The 16,833-nt window shown below is 40.5% G+C and overlaps 1 protein-coding gene across 1 annotated transcript in view; it reads right to left on the bottom strand.

The window, feature by feature from the left end:
• Window positions 1–16,323, bottom strand: part of pknox2 (PBX/knotted 1 homeobox 2) — a 64,313-nt gene extending 47,990 nt beyond the window's left edge. The window contains exon 1 of the mRNA XM_022745972.1: window positions 16,249–16,323. The gene's annotated coding sequence lies outside the window, so the exon portion shown is untranslated. The remainder of the gene's footprint in view (window positions 1–16,248) is intronic.
• Window positions 16,324–16,833: the final 510 nt, after the last annotated feature.

Genomic DNA, 16,833 nt, shown 5'->3' with positions numbered 1-16,833 from the left:
TTTCCTCAACCGACCACTGTGTTTCTGGTCCTCAAACTTTCCAATTTCTTTGTGCTCCTGCAGAAGAGTTTGGATAGCACATCTAGAAACACCTGTCTGCTGTGAGAGACCTTTCTGATGCAGGATGACCACTGTGTTTTTTGTTCCTATGCTCATTCTTGCCATAGTGGTCACTTCTTCAGTAACCTCACCTTCTTTTTAGTATGGCTGTCCCTCACCTAATTTTCTTTCCCCTACACAGCTGTTCTCTTCTTATTTTGAAAGCAGTCTGTTGCTTTGTTACTTTCTTCAAGATCATACAAATATCTCACTGAAATATTTCACTATTTGCAAAAGAAATCTAATATATAGTATTTCCTATTGACATACCAATGTAGAATATATAAGATAACCGTCTACAGCAAGACTTGCACAGTACTGTATATCACTGCAAAATTTGGAGATTGTTTGTACCTTCAGAACATACATGAGAGACTGCCCTCCTGTAAAAACGAGCCCACAGGTCATCTGTGCAGCAGGTTATTATGACCCATAGTTAAGTTTTGTTGTTAGGCGAAGTCTAGTAGCCGTAGTCATAACGACAGGAGCAAAGGGAAAAGTGCGGTGACGTAGTATAAAGAGAGACAAAGTCCGTGTTAGGAGGAGGTTGTGGCTGATTAATGGGCCAACAAAACACAGGGATATGACACAGTTTGATTCCCATGTGAAAGTAGCAGTTTATGACAAAGTTTTCACCAAAGTTAACCACGTTCTTATTATTGTAACCATCGCAACAAAGATTTTGAGGATGTACTTATTTAAACCGAAATCACAATCTTTTCCTAAACCTAACCAAGCCTTTATTATAGTAACCATGACGACGAATGTAGGTCTGCCACTGCCAATATACTCTGCGTGTTAATTATTGTAACCATGACAACCAAGGTCTGGTACGCCTGCTGCCTTCGGGGCGCTATTTCAGGAGACACTCCTATGTGTCAAATCAGGAGTACGAATATTTGTTTACATCCCCAGCAGGTGACGTAAAAGCCCTCAAATGCTTGTTAAATGTAAGTCAATGCTCTTTAGGTATAATCCATAAACAGACACTGTGTGGCTGCCATCAGAAAGCTTTTACAGAAACAAACTTTCACATCAGACATGCAAGTGCAGTAAACCCAAAACTGAAGTTATCTGGAAAAGAAGTCAGGCAGAAGGGAACAAACAAAAAAATGAAGTGGAGCAGGAGTCGTCATGAAACGTGAAGACCAAATAGTGAGGCCAACATCAGTGGTGTTTGCTGCTCTTGGCTGGACGGCCTCTGTTTGTCTTAGAGTCGGGGGGCAAAGACAGCCGGCAGCTGAATGGAATTCTTGGAAACACCAAACAAACCCATATTAAATTTCCTCTGAAATGCAACGGGGAGCGACATAGAGCATGCGTGGCAGGGAAGGACAGACAGAGAGGTGGACAGCAGAGGTAAAGAGACACAAGTGGGAGAGGGAGGGAGAGGGGTGAGTAGAGAGCTCAAAATAAAAGAGAAAGTGGGAGAGGGAAAGGGAGAAAAGGAAGATGAGGAGAGGCAGAGAAAGAGATCTTTGCAGGCTAGACAGGAGGGAGGACATGGGAAAAGAAGAAAATAAATGCACGGTCATGCTGGAGGTAAAAAAGAGATAAGGAAGTGAAGGTAGCAGCAGTAGACAGACATATCATCCAGACATTAGAGTAAAGCCAGACTCAAATTTAAAAAATGCAGCAGAGGTGTGAGCTGTAGCATCGATGCTACGCAGTGTCTGACAGTGTGAGGTTTACTGTTGGACTCTGCTTCTCTGCTGGAAAGACTTAAGGCTGGTGGAGCTCTGAGAGTCACTAGAAACATGTTTATGCCCCTTTCAGAGAGTAACTATGTGGCTACCTGCGTTGTAGCTCAGCTAGCTCCGCTGCCTGAGTTTGTGGGGAAGTGCCAGTACATAGTTGTAGCCTGCTGTTACAGTGATTAACATTACTGTGTGTCAAGCCCAAATCTCTATTGAAGCTGAATGCAGCACAGTTATACACGAGCCCATACGTAAAGTTTACTGCCATAGAAGAAAAATGTCTGTGGAAGCTCTGCTAAAACTGAAAAAAAAAAAAGATTGGTAAACACCATTTATTAAAACTAGAACCCTCCTGCTCAAACTCTCATGCCTCTCAGTGTGACATTTGAGACATAAAGATATACAGACATTATGTGTTTCATCAACTAGAAAGTGCTTCGACTCTTATTTTTTCTTTTAACTTCCCGCCTACATCAAAAGTGGGGACGTGCTGCATTGTGTATGTTGACATTTTAGTAAATACTTAATGAGTTTTATAATATATGCAAGAGCTAGATAGACAGGTAACTCCATAAATTTGTATGTGAGAAATATATATTAGACTGTGCGGTCAAGACTTCCGATGACAGTTTATTATAGCTGGCAATGGAACTAAAGAAAAAAGGGTGGGCAGCAGAAGGTCAGCACTAAGGACATAGTTTTGTAATTTTTCTTTTTCTTTCTGATGACATGTCGATCATTTTTGTGCTTCTACTTGTTTCATCCTTTAGGTGGAGTATTGAGCCTGAGTTTCTTGAACTAAATACCTCTCCCAACACATACATGAATGTATGTAACTGTTTATTGTTTTATTTTATGTGATCCAAGTAATAGAAGTTCACTGCAGAAAGAAATATTTATTTGGTGTAACAGTCTCTGTCTTCCTCCCCTCCTGCAAGACGAAGAAGACAGGCAACGAAGACAAAGCCACTCCAGACTGCAGGAAGTACACAAAGACAGTATACGCACTTATTCCTGAGACAAAAACGAATGCTATTAGTCATGTTTTAAATGGGGAGATTCGGCCCTTCAGCTACCAAAAAACACAAAACTGCAGGTGCATCAACAACCACAACCCCCCCCCCCCGAGGAGAAGATTGACAAACCAGAGCTACAGTTCGTGAGCCAGACCGAGGTCTGCTTTAAGGTGCTCCGGCCTCACGGTCCCCCTATCTGGCCCCCCCCCCCTCTCTCTCTCTCTCTCTCTCTCTCTCTCTCTCTCTCTCTCTCAGCTGAAGGGACATCTGGAGCGCATTAAAGCACTAAGGACATTGGATCTCCCCAGAGCGCCTGACTGGATGGGTGGCCCGCTGTAGCCCCCTTTCAGCAGCAGGGCCCAGCCCTACCTGATTGATAGAGGGAGCCCCACATGAACACTTAACACTCACACACACTGACAAATCCCACACGGTTGACATACAGTGTGGACCACTGAAACACTGGTGGGGCTGCTAACATGGATTAGTATGGACACATGTACTTCCACCTTTCTCTGTGTGTAGTTTGGCCTATCAATCATGCATTGAGTACTTGATACACTTTGATACATTTCGACAGTATTATCCCCATATATTACAAGTGAATTTAGACCTAGCGGATTGAAGTGCATCATAATACAAGTTTGTAATCAATAAACATGAATTGACTTGGTTTTAATGTAAGTACCAGCTCCTGGCATATGGTAGTAATATGGGAACATGGATACAACTCTGGACTTCATTGACTGCCTGAAATGCATGTTCCTCGACACCGAGATATTCAAAGTGTTCCCTGACACCTCATTGACAGAAATAAAGACATGAATCAAAGCCCATCTTGATTCCTCATGTTGTACTTTTCCATGAAAGCTTGAAACAGACATTTCTATAAGTTTTTTTTTTTTTTTTTTTTTTTTTTTTGTGCGGCAGATGCTTCCCATGCGATGAGAAAACACAAACTTTTTTCAAATGAGGAAAGTTCAAAGAACCTCTTCATTTCCAGCAAATTGCCTTGCCTGATTTGCCATTTCAAATAAATTGCAGTGTTGGCCAAAATTTGCAATTCACAGGAAGTCGTCCCCTCAGCCACACAGAAGAGGTTAATCCATATTTCACGTTTGAATATGAGATGGAAGAGAAGAAAAAGGGAAGGAAAGGGAAGATAGGTAACTCTTTGCCAGGAGATGAGGAGTGAGGGGGAGGGAGGGGGGTGGTGGTGGCGGGAGAAGCTGTGGGAGTGGAGAAAAGGCGAGAGAATGGGAAGAAACAGGCATCATTTAGAGTAAATGGCATCCAAAAACCTTCTCCAATTATCTTTGCCTACCATGCCAGTGAGACTGACTTAATTAAAATGACTTGAGAGACGAGGGGAGAGAGAAAGGAGCTGCCAGTGATTGAGGGGGCAAGCAGGCGACGTATCTGCACTGAAACACAAAGCTCAGGCATCGCGCTGGCTGTCGACCACTCTCCCTTTTCAATTCCCGACTTCAAAAGAGAATAAAGAAATAATAATAAAAAAGAGAGGGGGCTCTCACCATTTGCAGCCATGTAATTGTGCTATTTAAATCCTACATTTTTTATCATTGTGAGAATATTCATTGGGGGGAAAAGAGGAATGTAGAAAAATGGATAATAAAATTGCTTTTTTTTTTTTTGTTTTGTTTGTTCTTGTCTGACTCACCCCCTTTCTATAATCCTTCTGCTTTTTTCTGAGCAAAAACCTCTGACAGTGACCTTTTCACATGAGGTCTGTTACTATGGAAACTCCGTCCAGCCCCTCTATGTTTGGTGTTTTCCTGTCACCGGGCAGCCAAAACTGGCCCACTTGTAACTGAGAGGAAGAAAGAATCATATTTAAAGATTTGTCTGTCATGTTTCCACTGGAATGCGTTTACAGCCCTGGGAAGAAGCAGAGAGCATCTACTGCTACAAAGATGTGGATGAAGCTGATTATATGATATTTGTTTTTGACCCCTCAAAGCATTATGAGGTCACTTGAGACAATCAAATATTATTTTATAAGTAAGGTATGGCTATATTAGCGATATCCAGCCTGATATAGTTCAGCTCAAATATTGCGAGATATAATATTATCGCTATTATTATCACTTTTTTTTAAAACAATACAAATATATTGTATATTTCAGGGTTTTTGTTCACTTTTTTTATAATTATATTATTGTGTTCAATGTTTCAGGAGTTTTTTATGTAATTATATTATTGTATTTTATGTGTCAGGTATAAGCGCTGCTGCCACTAAACAACATTTCAAAGTTTTATTTATCACATGCCAATGTACAGTAAGCAGAAAAAAATTTATATGTATATGTATGTATATATATATATATATATTTTTTTTTAATAAAAATATTGCATATGGTGGGAAATATTGGTGTATTTGATATTATGGAATATGGGCCCAAGCCTTATATACCATATTCCAATGGATTGTATGGATTAAGTTGTATGTTTTAATAAGATAATTATTTTCTAATTAGTCTATATATAGAAAAAAAAAATTTATATGTATATGTATGTATATATATATATTTTTTTTTAATAAAAATATTGCATATGGTGGGAAATATTGGTGTATTTGATATTATGGAATATGGGCCCAAGCCTTATATACCATATTCCAATGGATTGTATGGATTAAGTTGTATGTTTTAATAAGATAATTATTTTCTAATTAGTCTATATATATCTATAGAATACCAGAATGTCAAAAAGTCAGAGGTGCCTTTCTCACAGTTCTAGTCGACATATTTAAAAATTTTGGCATTTTTGGCTGAAAAGTTCCACAGACACTTTATCAGTCATCAAAATTGTTGCTGATTGTTTCCTCAACTGATCTAAATCGTGTTGCTTTCTAAATAGTTTTATAACTCCCTGCTTAATAAAAAAAAAAAAACATGGGAGGGAATTTAAATTCAGTTTGCACCAAACTCTATGCAGCTAATGTCAATAAAACCACTCTTCTCTGTAAACACACACACACATTCACACAAACACACACACACATTCACACAAACACACACACACACGCACATTCACTCCTCCCTCACATCTTGTTCAGCCAATACACACTGACTGCTCAAGTGTCATAGCTAACACCTGTTACCGTGCTTTTGTCTTGTGAGTTTATTGTGATACACTGTACAGCACTTCTCACTAAGCAGAACACAAACTCAGGCTGTTCCATCAAATGTGTTTGCACAGAAGGTTGGTGGGCGCTATATAATTTGAAGTTTAAGTGTGAGAATACAGTACACTCTATACGATAATTGCCAGGATTGAGCAACCACTGTATCCATATTCATCAGCTGGAAAGTGGCAAAGGTGTCTTGAATATAAATCAAAGAAAAAAAAAAAAAGATTAAAACTTAGAAATGAACTGTGTGTAAAAGTTAACGTATGTTGAAGGCATTGCTAAAACATGACATTTAATGTTAGAACAACCAGTTTTTAATAAATGTTGTGTTTAATTAGAAGCTGTCTGAGATGTTTGGGGTGTGAAGGAGAGAGCCTCAGTGTGTGTGAGAGAGACAGAGAGAGAAGAAGGAGGGTTGAGTTAGCATGACAACCGCTATTTTGATGGGGCCAAAGCCAAGTATCTCTACATATCCACTTTCCCTCTCCTATTCATCCCCTGTCCTCCCTGCGTTTCCATCTCCAGAGGCCTCCCTGTCCTCTCTGCTCCTCTCCTCTCCATCCCCCCGTCTTCGTTCTCATTCTCGCCGTTGCTCTCTATTCTTTCTTCCTAAACTCACGTTCTCCTCTTTTCACTGATCCCCCACCCCCTCCCGTTCTCTTTCCTTTTTCTTTTTTTTTTCTCCCCTGTTTCTCAACGTCTTGCCCCGCTCAGGGAGCTTCACATTCACTTGTGTTGAGCTTAGAGAGTAGTTAGAGAAAAAGAAGGAGAGGCAGAATATTAATCATTTCAGTGTGGTTTGAATGTGGTTGTTTGTTGGTTTTGCAAAAAAAAAAAAAAAAGACACTTTGTGCACTACTTTGGCCATGTCCCATATCATCTCTGGGAAACAGTTAAAGCCAATAGTCTCTGGATTGAAAGAAATACAGATCGACTCAGTACCCTTACACCCCAGTACTCTGCTTCTCACTGGCCAGATTGTTCTCCCCACTGCTGCACACACACACACACACACACACATATACTGTACACACAGACACACACACACACACACACACCACCACAGTCTCAGCTCCAGTTGCCAGGGAGACCGCCATACCAGGGCTCTGACCCAGGAGGTTTGGGACTGTTTTTCAACCCCCCACCCTCCCCCCCGAACGCAGGAGAGATGGCAGCTGTAGGACAGCTGTTCCTACCAGGCCTGAGCCTCAGACCACAGCCATCATCCCACCATCAGCGCAGCCCAAACTGCATTTCAGGGGACAAAAACACCCCGCAGCCCAAATGATTAGACACATCTGCCTTACTTAGTCAATTCTTCAGAAAAAAAGTCTGTGGAAAAAGACGAGGAGGCAGATTCTGTACAGAGCAATAAAGACCTGACTGAGCTTATTGGATCTTTCAATATGAATTCAGCTCTATTAGCTAATAGCAAAGGGTCTGAACGCTTATGTCAATGTGATATTTCACTTTTTCCTTTTTACTAAATTTGCAAAAATCTCTAAAATTCAGTTTAGCTTTGTCATTATGTTGTAATGAGTGTAGATTGAATGCCCTGTATAATTACAGTTTTACTAGTGAGGTTATTTCATATTTTATGAGGCTTTCTGGTGTAGCTCAGCTATTCCTAACATCCGACAGCAGCATCTTTCCATCAGATGACAACAGTTTTACCTCTGCTCACTGCCCACAACAAAAATAGCTGTGGATAATTGGCCTAATTTCCACTGTGTGACCAGACAGTGCTTCCTAGTTGTTTATATCACTGAATTTCCCTCAATACCGACTCTATGAGTCCCATTTGCATGTCGTCCCCGAAAGAGATAATTATCTCCCATTTGGCCTCGCTGGGAAGGAGTAGCCATGCAGAGCTCTAAACGTTTGTACAGACTGATCAAAAGAGAAGTCTGTCATTTTCTTGTTATATTTCACATAGAGTTTTGGTTTGCAGAACTGTGGGACTTACAGCAGCTCATGTAGGTTCTGTGATATCAACCCTGTCCCCTAGAAATTACATTCATATACTAATAAAGTCATTTCCCAATTACGCTGGCTGGATTATATTTGAAGTATGACTGAATGAACAAAGCATTACATTTATTAACAGCAGCGGCATCTCCAGGACGTAGTCTGGGGTGGATGGCAGCCGTACAAACCACACAACTGTCACCCCAGAGACCGGGGTTCACTTCCTGTGGTCTGTGGTTAGGTTTAGGCAACAAAAGCACTTTGGTTAAGTTTAGGGGAAAATGGTGGTTTTAGTTTAATCTGAATAAACAGGTTGTGTCTGAAGTCACTCTGAACTTTTTCTCTATTAAACCAGAACAGGATCTTTCTCTAACTTTAAGTGTTGTGAGAGTCTGAACAGAACTTAAAACTGTTCAATAATGCTGGAGTCACTAGTGGGTGTTATACTGAGGTATTTTGATGGAAAACAAACACGTCATCTGTGAACATTTTATTGATAAGTTCAGTATTAAGGTATTTGTGACTTTTAAATTTAAATGAACAACATAACATCATTATATTAACAGAAAATGTTGCAAACTTCTTGATTTTAAACATAATTTCTAGCAGACTGGGTTGGTGATATACACAAACATCAGCTTAAAGCACTAATGTAGTTTTTGCCAGTGATGCAAAAAGTCAAGAGATGTTTCTTGGTTATATTATAGCTTGATAACCAATAGCTGACATACATTAAACTGTAACAGACTGATTCTCTTCCATGCTCCCATGAACAAATCAGCAGATACTTAAAAGCCAGAGCATGAACCCGAGCAAGGGTTGTGGTAGTAGTATCCCCACTTTACAGTATCCTTTACCCCACTGACTCTATAATGCCTCCTGCTCATAGGTGAACACGTTGGTTTATTCAGCGTGTAATAGAATTTGGCAGGCCCCCCTCATCTACAGGAGCCAAAGAGGCAACCGAGCTGAAACCGACGGCAGACAAACTGTGTCGGCTTTAAGATGGCGCGGCAAATTAAAGTGTAGGGCAACTGATCTTGCAACTGCAGAGCACACAGTGTAACTATACTCCATTGGGGAACGGAGCGATTACGCCAAGATGGATGGCCGCCTTTCAATGCATTTCAAGGGCAGACAGATCAGTATGGGATCATTATGTCTGTGAAGGGTTGGTTTAAGGGGTCTGAATGGAGGAGTTTGTTAATGCGACTGTACTGAGCCTTTTGTGGCAGAAGCAAAACGAAGAAAGCATGGACATGAGGGTTCAGTGCTAATGCTACAGAGAAATAGCAACAAATATTTATTTATTTATTCAAGTTTTTCTTGCAGCCATTTGTTCCAGTTATAGACACTCACATTCTCCATGTTCATATTTAAGATTACATTCCGGAGAACCCCATTACAGAATCTCTCTTTTCCAAGTGTGCAGAGTTTACATTATAAAGTGTATAAGAACAGATATTTTCATCATCATTAAAGCAGCATTGTCATTATTTCTAGCGGGTATCTGGTGGCCTGGGTTGTCGGCCTTCAACCCAGATGCAGATTTAAAGTATGTATCGCTGCCTTGGTCTCACTGTGTTCAAACCGTGCATTCACATCCTTCCATCTATGTTTGCATGAGTCTAAGTCTCTCCTCGTCTAATCGAAGTGTGAAAAGTGTGGGAGGACTTGGACCGGACAGTCCACTCACTTCTAAAATATATAATTTATACGGATCCATTTCTGTTACTTGGCCAAAAAAAATGAAATAGCTGCTTTGAGTCGGCTTCCAAGAGCCCGAGACACATAAAAATAACTGCTTTTCATGTTCAACTGGACAGCCAGAGTGAATTATGCAAACTTATCCATTTATCATTGTGTATATTCTCACACTATCACTGTACAGTCAGTTATATTGTCTTTATAATTGGGTAGTATTCTTCTAGAGGAAGAGTAACCTGTTCTTTTTTCATCAGAGTGCCAGGAAAAGGAGCAGGCTAAGTTAGAATAGTGGTGATTTGGCTCTCCCCCTCCATCTGTTTTGTTTTCCTTCCATCTCCCTCGTTTTGATGAGCTGGGTCTTCAGTCCCCCTTATAAAATCCCATTAGCTCTTAATGAAGTCGGGCTCCTAGCCTCTCGGCCTCACCTCATTTAGCACGATTGTCTGGCGACCATTAGCATGGAGGCAATTACAGCCGCACGACAAGAGTAATTGGAAATGCCGACAGGGACCCTGAGAAATGGGAATAAATAAATATAAAAAAAAATATTCCAACTAATAAGCTTCCATTCAGATGGCGGGGAGGGAGCCGCATGTGTCTAAGTTAAATCAACATAATTACAATTAGGATTGGTGGGCTAAAGAGCCTGGGTGAGGGAGAAATGGATATGGATGGATTGGAGGATGATGGTTAAGCGTAGAGGTAGCGAGTTGTGATGGGGGGAAATGTGGGATCACACAGCGAAGCTAATAACGAAGAGCAGAAGTGTGACCCCCAATTCGTGTAAAAGCGAGGTCAGAGAGACTGTGTCGGCGCATGCCAGTTTGTCTTCTAACCTTCTTTGATTAAAGGTAGATTTCCCTTTCTGCTGCCAAAATAGACCCTAGGATCATTTCATTACCTCGGATAATCCCCTTCACCCGAGGCTGGATCGCAGGCTAGAGAATCTGACAAACTCTTTGCTAAAGATGGTGTGATATTTACCCAGGCAGGAGAGGCTAAAGGAGCTCCACAATAGGTTTGGCTGCTGCACCTTTGTGGAATTTGAAATGGCAGCTGACAAGACTGGCTAAGTATGCTATAGCTATATCAGATATTACAACTAAGAAAACCTGCTACTCTCACACAGGAGGAGGAAAGACAAATGAATTTCTCTCCGTGAGCGAGGCTAAACGAGGCCCTGGACACTTCACTGCCAGTACAGCACCAACATCTGATTTGCAATAACATGCTGTGTTTGTGAGATGATTTCCTGCAATGAATTACAGCAGGTTATATTATTTTGTTACCACCATCAAGCAGGTTAATAACATAACAACTAATAATATGGTTTTAGCACAGTGTGTAAGCATATTTGTTGGGTATTACTGGGCTTTCATGAGGTTTTTCTCATAACTCCTGAACTGTAAGACACAGGTTCCTGGAGTCTTGGATCCAACATGTATTTGTTCACATTTTCCAGGCTCATTTCCACTCGGCTACACTGTCCACCATGTTGTTGAACCTTGCAGAAACTTTCTTCAACACTCTTCCTGTCCAATCTTCTCTAAGTTTGTCAGGATGAATGCTCAAATTTTTTATTTTCTTTTATGAAATGCCATTTTCTTGTTAGTGGTTGCTGATGTGAACATGAACTATTGGACGTACACTACCGTGATGCAACACTTAATGGCAGGTGACACCACAGCAACGTTTGAATAAAAAGATAAACGTCATATTTTTGCTCAAATTTTTCTTATGATTTACACATCGTCCAAAAATCATATTGTCCATCATTATTGTGCTGTAGATCCATACACAGACACTGATTAGAATATTTTTGTTATTAAGTACTTGGCAGAGATACGTATGTGTCCTCTGTGTTTTCTAGTGTGGATATAAAACCAGGAAATAATCTACACAGATTGTAGACGTGTGCCTGAAAAAGTTCTAATCAGATGTGGTGGCGCCTTCATGAAAAGAAAGATTAATCAAAAATAAAACTGAAGCTTTTTGACCAAAAACTACAAATCTATGCCATTATTCACATGTATTAACTTCTTTCAAAGGGAAAATTCAGTACTTGAGAAAAAGGATTTGACCTGTGAGGCCACAGAGCGCAGTGAACTACCCTGAATGGAAACAGTCTTCTATTGAAAGATTTTTCATATTAAATATGTGATTTCAATGTTCAGTAAATTTAAGAAAGAATCAAATGACAATGTGTGTAATTAGATTATTTTATTATTAGATTAAATGACGAACTCACCACTGCATGAACTAAGTGGTCTACTTGAGAAGTCTGGGAGGCTATACTGAAATAACAGCAGGCTACAGGCTCGGTGCCAAATTGCCATGGCATCTCTTCTGTTCAACCCCCCCCACCACCACGACACTTCACCCCGCCCCCTCACTCCCACCACTCACAACCACTCTTGCCCCCTTTCCTGCCTCCTAAGCTGAATGACAGGTGGCAGAAATCCGATCAGCATGGGCCTTCATCAAGGAAGCACTCCCGTCTAAAAAACGGGCACACTGCCCACTCGCCCACCCGAGGGCCACAGCACAGGGGCTTCTGAGGCCGGATAGGGTGTGTTTGTGTGTGTGTGTGTGTGTGTGTGTGTCTGTGTGGGCATAAATGAGACAGGAATGGGGGAGCTGGAGAACCGAGCAGTGGAGTTGGCAGCGGGTGTCCAGGGCTCAAATGGGAAACGGGAGGCTGGCTCTCACAATAGTGAGCGCAAGAGTCCCAGAGGGTCGTCCACAATAGCAGGGCAAGCGGCTACTGTCAACAACGACCTCCAAGGCCTCACTGCTTGAAATGAGCTGGTCCCACCCTTCATCACTTCCCTTTGAGTGCTGCCATACAGCTAATGCAGGGATTATTATTAGGGACATGTATCAGGAGCATGTGTGCGCTTTGTCAGTGAAGTCCTGTCACATGGATTTTCATTTGAGCTTTGGCTACTGTGCTGTAATATACGGACAGTGGGTTTTTAAGGGAAAGATTCGCAACACAGTGTTATTATTTTGAAGAAAAGCTCCAGGTGTAATGAAAAATTAAAACACAAATATTATCAAAACTGAGAATGCCATGTTACAAAGCCCCCCTGACATACTCCGTTGCACTTCATCCTTATGATGCAGAGACATCAAGATGTACTTGACAGCTACTTCCTGCCCTTACACACACCAAATCAGATTTGAAAACCTATTGGCTATCACAAGTGCAGCGGAGCATCTTGGCGCGAAATTGGAAATCCGCAAAGTAACACAGGCCTGTTCTTGTGCAACCCACAGTCCTTGATCTTCAAGAAAAAAAAAGTTTATTTGTATAAAATAGCTCTACAAGCAATCACTACACGGGCTGGACTGATTGTTAGTGGAAGGGGGAGGGGGGCCAATGTAATGGTGGTGGTGGTGGTGGGGGGGGTCTCCAACCAGGAGGAGATTTAATTAGTGAAATCTCATTAAGTCTAACAAAATTAAGCGTAAAACAATCCTTAGTGGGGAATCGTGGTGGAGGTTTTTTTGGGTGGGTGGGGTGCAGGAGTGGGGTACACTTAGGGGCTGAGGGAACATAGAGACTGGCTGTACGATTAGTCTGGCCTGTGTGTAGGAAGAGACAAATGTCTTAGTATATCCAGACCTCCTCTCGCAATCAACTAGACACTGCCATGTGTGTACAGATGTCCCATTGTCCTTGCTCGTATTTGGTCTGTGGCTCCTCCCCAGTATCAGAGCATATACAGAACCTGACTACAAAGACTAAATTGGATTTAGACGCATATTTTTAACTGAATAAATATGACAAAAACAAAACTTTACATGATGTTACAAGAGTAAGAGAATGACTGGAAAAATTAAAGCACAAAATATTGTTGTTGTGTCTCTAATCAAGAATTTTCTGCAAAATCTACATTCAGTCACAAAATGTTCATAAATCCAATGCAAACTCACATTTTTTTTTTTACAATACCTGCACATGGCAGCTATTAGGAAAAGACTCATAGCAAATAAATTTTGGTTAAGGTTTGGCAGGATGGTTATGCTTTATAAACACCAATGTTAACTGCAGGTCTGTGACAGGATGCCAGCTTCGCTCGACTTCAAGTCAGAAGCTCTTACATTTTGCCTCACTTCATAAAGAACACTACTCACTACGCTGGCACTGAACATTGGCTTTTTATGTAAATCATAAAGTGCAGAATCAACCAATAGGGACCCTACATTGCTAGTGATACTGAGTTAAAAGTAAATGGGTAACACCCATCACTCTACAATGTGCCAGTCAGAATACCCTTGGGGAGAAATATTTATTTAATGATCCTGTGAACTAACCAGCACTGTTGTTATAGTGCATAGCTGCCAAATGCTGAAGAACAATGTGGTAGAAGTTTTCAATGGTTTCAAAGTTTTGGACCCCAACCAAGATGGAACGGTGAAAAACCTACACAAGCCCAAGTATAAATACCATACTGACAGCAGCATGACGCTCCTACACAAAACACATTACGATTATGACGCACGCCTGCTCCACTGCATCTACATTTCTGACATGTTGAAACACAGACCTGAGACTAAGTGCGACAGAATGGGACCTCACCCGGACCCGATTAGTTGGAATATAAATTGGACTTAGCCTGGCTCATGGTTCCAAGTTTAATCTTAATTATTAAGAACCACATGGATGAAAAAATGGTGCTAACATAAACACCAGTAGTTTTAACAGTAGCTCTGTGACTTTCTAAGAGAACCGTGATTCAGGCTCAAATAGATATATTTAAAAAAGACAGATATCTTGAAAGAAAGAAAGAAAGAAAGAAAGAAAGAAAGAAAGAAAGAAAGAATTTTCAGAAACATTTTTAGATCAGCAGGAACAACCACCACTTTTCACTCCTTCAAATCAATTTTCAATTAGTTGCAAATATAGGAGAGCAGAGGACATAGAAGTCTTTTGGCTCATTTCAGTGTGAACCATAGGGACAGGCCGTAATATTTAAATGCTCCAAGACAGCAATTTCCACCTAATTTTTAATATCATTGTCTCTGGAACAACTCAGATGGAGGTGGATATGAGCACCATCAACAAACAACAAGGCAGTTCTAGCAAACAATAACTTGTGCATGATCAAACCTTTCTAACCAGCTTATCACTGCAGCAAATCACAACAGTAGTTATAGAAATAATGACTGGTAGTGCTCATTAGAGTCACTTAAACAACTTCTGTGTCTTGTAGTCAACTGTTTTGTGTTGTAGCAGCATTGTTAGCTGCTGTGTTAGCTAAAGTTTTCACGGCTCACCACTACATAGATAGTTACATCATATATCATAGCTACCTGACAAATAATACTAGATCTAAGACATCTCTTCTACTGCAGAAATTAGCTTCTTGAAGTGGTCACATTTCATGCAACAACCATCTTCTCTGACACATCAAGCTAATTTGCCCTACTTTATGAAAATTCATTGTTTTGCTAAACGTCCTGCTCTTGTACGTACGTACAACCTGAAAACAACATCACAGTGAAACTTTCAGATATAACTACTGTATTTCTGCACCAATGGGTGCCTGTAATTTACTTAAAAGTAGAACACTACACAGTTATCTCACTGCCTCAGTGATTCAGCAGCAGACTCCACCTCACTGAGTGATTTTGTGGGAAGAACTCAAGTTCCAGTCATGGGCATCCGAAAACCATTTGGAGACATTAATGGCCCGTTCCATCATGGCAATACATTACTGAACCGCTATTCCCTCCAAAGCAACACTGAACTTCTAGACAAGTGCTTGTTAGAAACCAGTGTTTTGCTCCACTCTGAGACTCTAGAAGCACCGGGTGTCATTAGATACTGTAGGAATGGTTGTCATCTTTCATTTAAGCCTATTTACGTTTGCTTTTGGTTCCCATTGCCTACAGTCTTGTTCATGAAGAGAATATCTGTGGAAAACATAATGACAGTGTCAACCAAATCAGCTCCCATCTAAACTCTGTACAGTATAAGTGCTGTAAACTGTAAAGAAAAGGAAATAATATCAAATTAGCCTTATAGACGAGAGCACATCCTCAATTCCCATCAGGTAACTTTCATTTTCATCCTGGTCCAAGATGCAAATCATGTTTAGACCAAATTGTCAAATCATAAAAAAATAAAAATAAAAATAAAAATAAAAATAAAAATAATAAAAATAAAAAAAACACAGCTATAGACTGAAGTTCCAGCAAGAAGTGAGCAGAAATTCAAATTCTCATTTCGGGGGTTGAAGAGATGTAGAGAAAATATTCTCAAGTGATTGAAATGATTGTTTGGTCTCAACCAGTTTGAGTGAATTGCAGCAGGGTAATCGTTAACCGTGTGCTTTAGCATGCCAATGTGTTTATAGCATGAATTACATTTGATTGTGTGCTCTTAAATTAAATCACAGACTGGTGCTGGCCTGTGAGGAAACAGATTAGCTCCACCAGATATGTTGTTACTGAAAGTCTATCAAGACAAAATGAACATTCTGTTCATCTAACACATCTTTAAACCAGCACACAGCTTTGTTAATGACATGCATAAACAAACACTTATACAACCAGGGCTAAAATCATATGGTTTATAGGAAGGCAAATGGCAACTTACAGTTAGCTTGCCCACAGCAACACAGCAGCTTTCAGTGTTGTCGTCTGCTCCGTTGCCCAGGATCCAACTCTCCGCACAAAGCCTGTCGACAGATGACAAGGTCTAAATTTATGCAGTTTAATAAAGTCATCATTATTACTGAAAAGGACATTGAGATGATGCCATGCAAAAGATCAGTAACAAAATGTCACAGGGTTGTGGGAGATGGTCAACTCTAGTTTTTTAGTGGAGGGACAGATATTGCAGGATGACCACACCACTTTCACTTTATTTTCTAAGCTTTAGGAGAAGGGAAGACACAGCGTAGATCTAAACTGTGCAGAAATTGTTTCTGTTATTACTGTTATTTCCTTTCCAATCTGATTGCATTGATCTGATGACATAGCAAAAGTAGAATCCTGAGCAAAGAAGAGTTCAGACAAACAAAGAAGTTTTAAGTCCCCAATATAAATCAATAAACCACTTTTTGGCATTTTGCATGTTTGTGTTTGACAGTAAAAACTGAGGGGAAGATGTGCTGGATTCAAACCAGGGATGCTATGGTAACGCATCTGAGACCAAGTCCATAAAAAATTTAAATAAAAA

The sequence above is a fragment of the Seriola dumerili genome, unplaced genomic scaffold, assembly GCF_002260705.1.
Source record: "Seriola dumerili isolate Sdu_G_001 unplaced genomic scaffold, Sdu_1.0 BDQW01000091.1, whole genome shotgun sequence".
NCBI classification, from domain to species: domain Eukaryota; kingdom Metazoa; phylum Chordata; class Actinopteri; order Carangiformes; family Carangidae; genus Seriola; species Seriola dumerili.
This window is presented reverse-complemented; position numbering and strand designations above follow the sequence as displayed.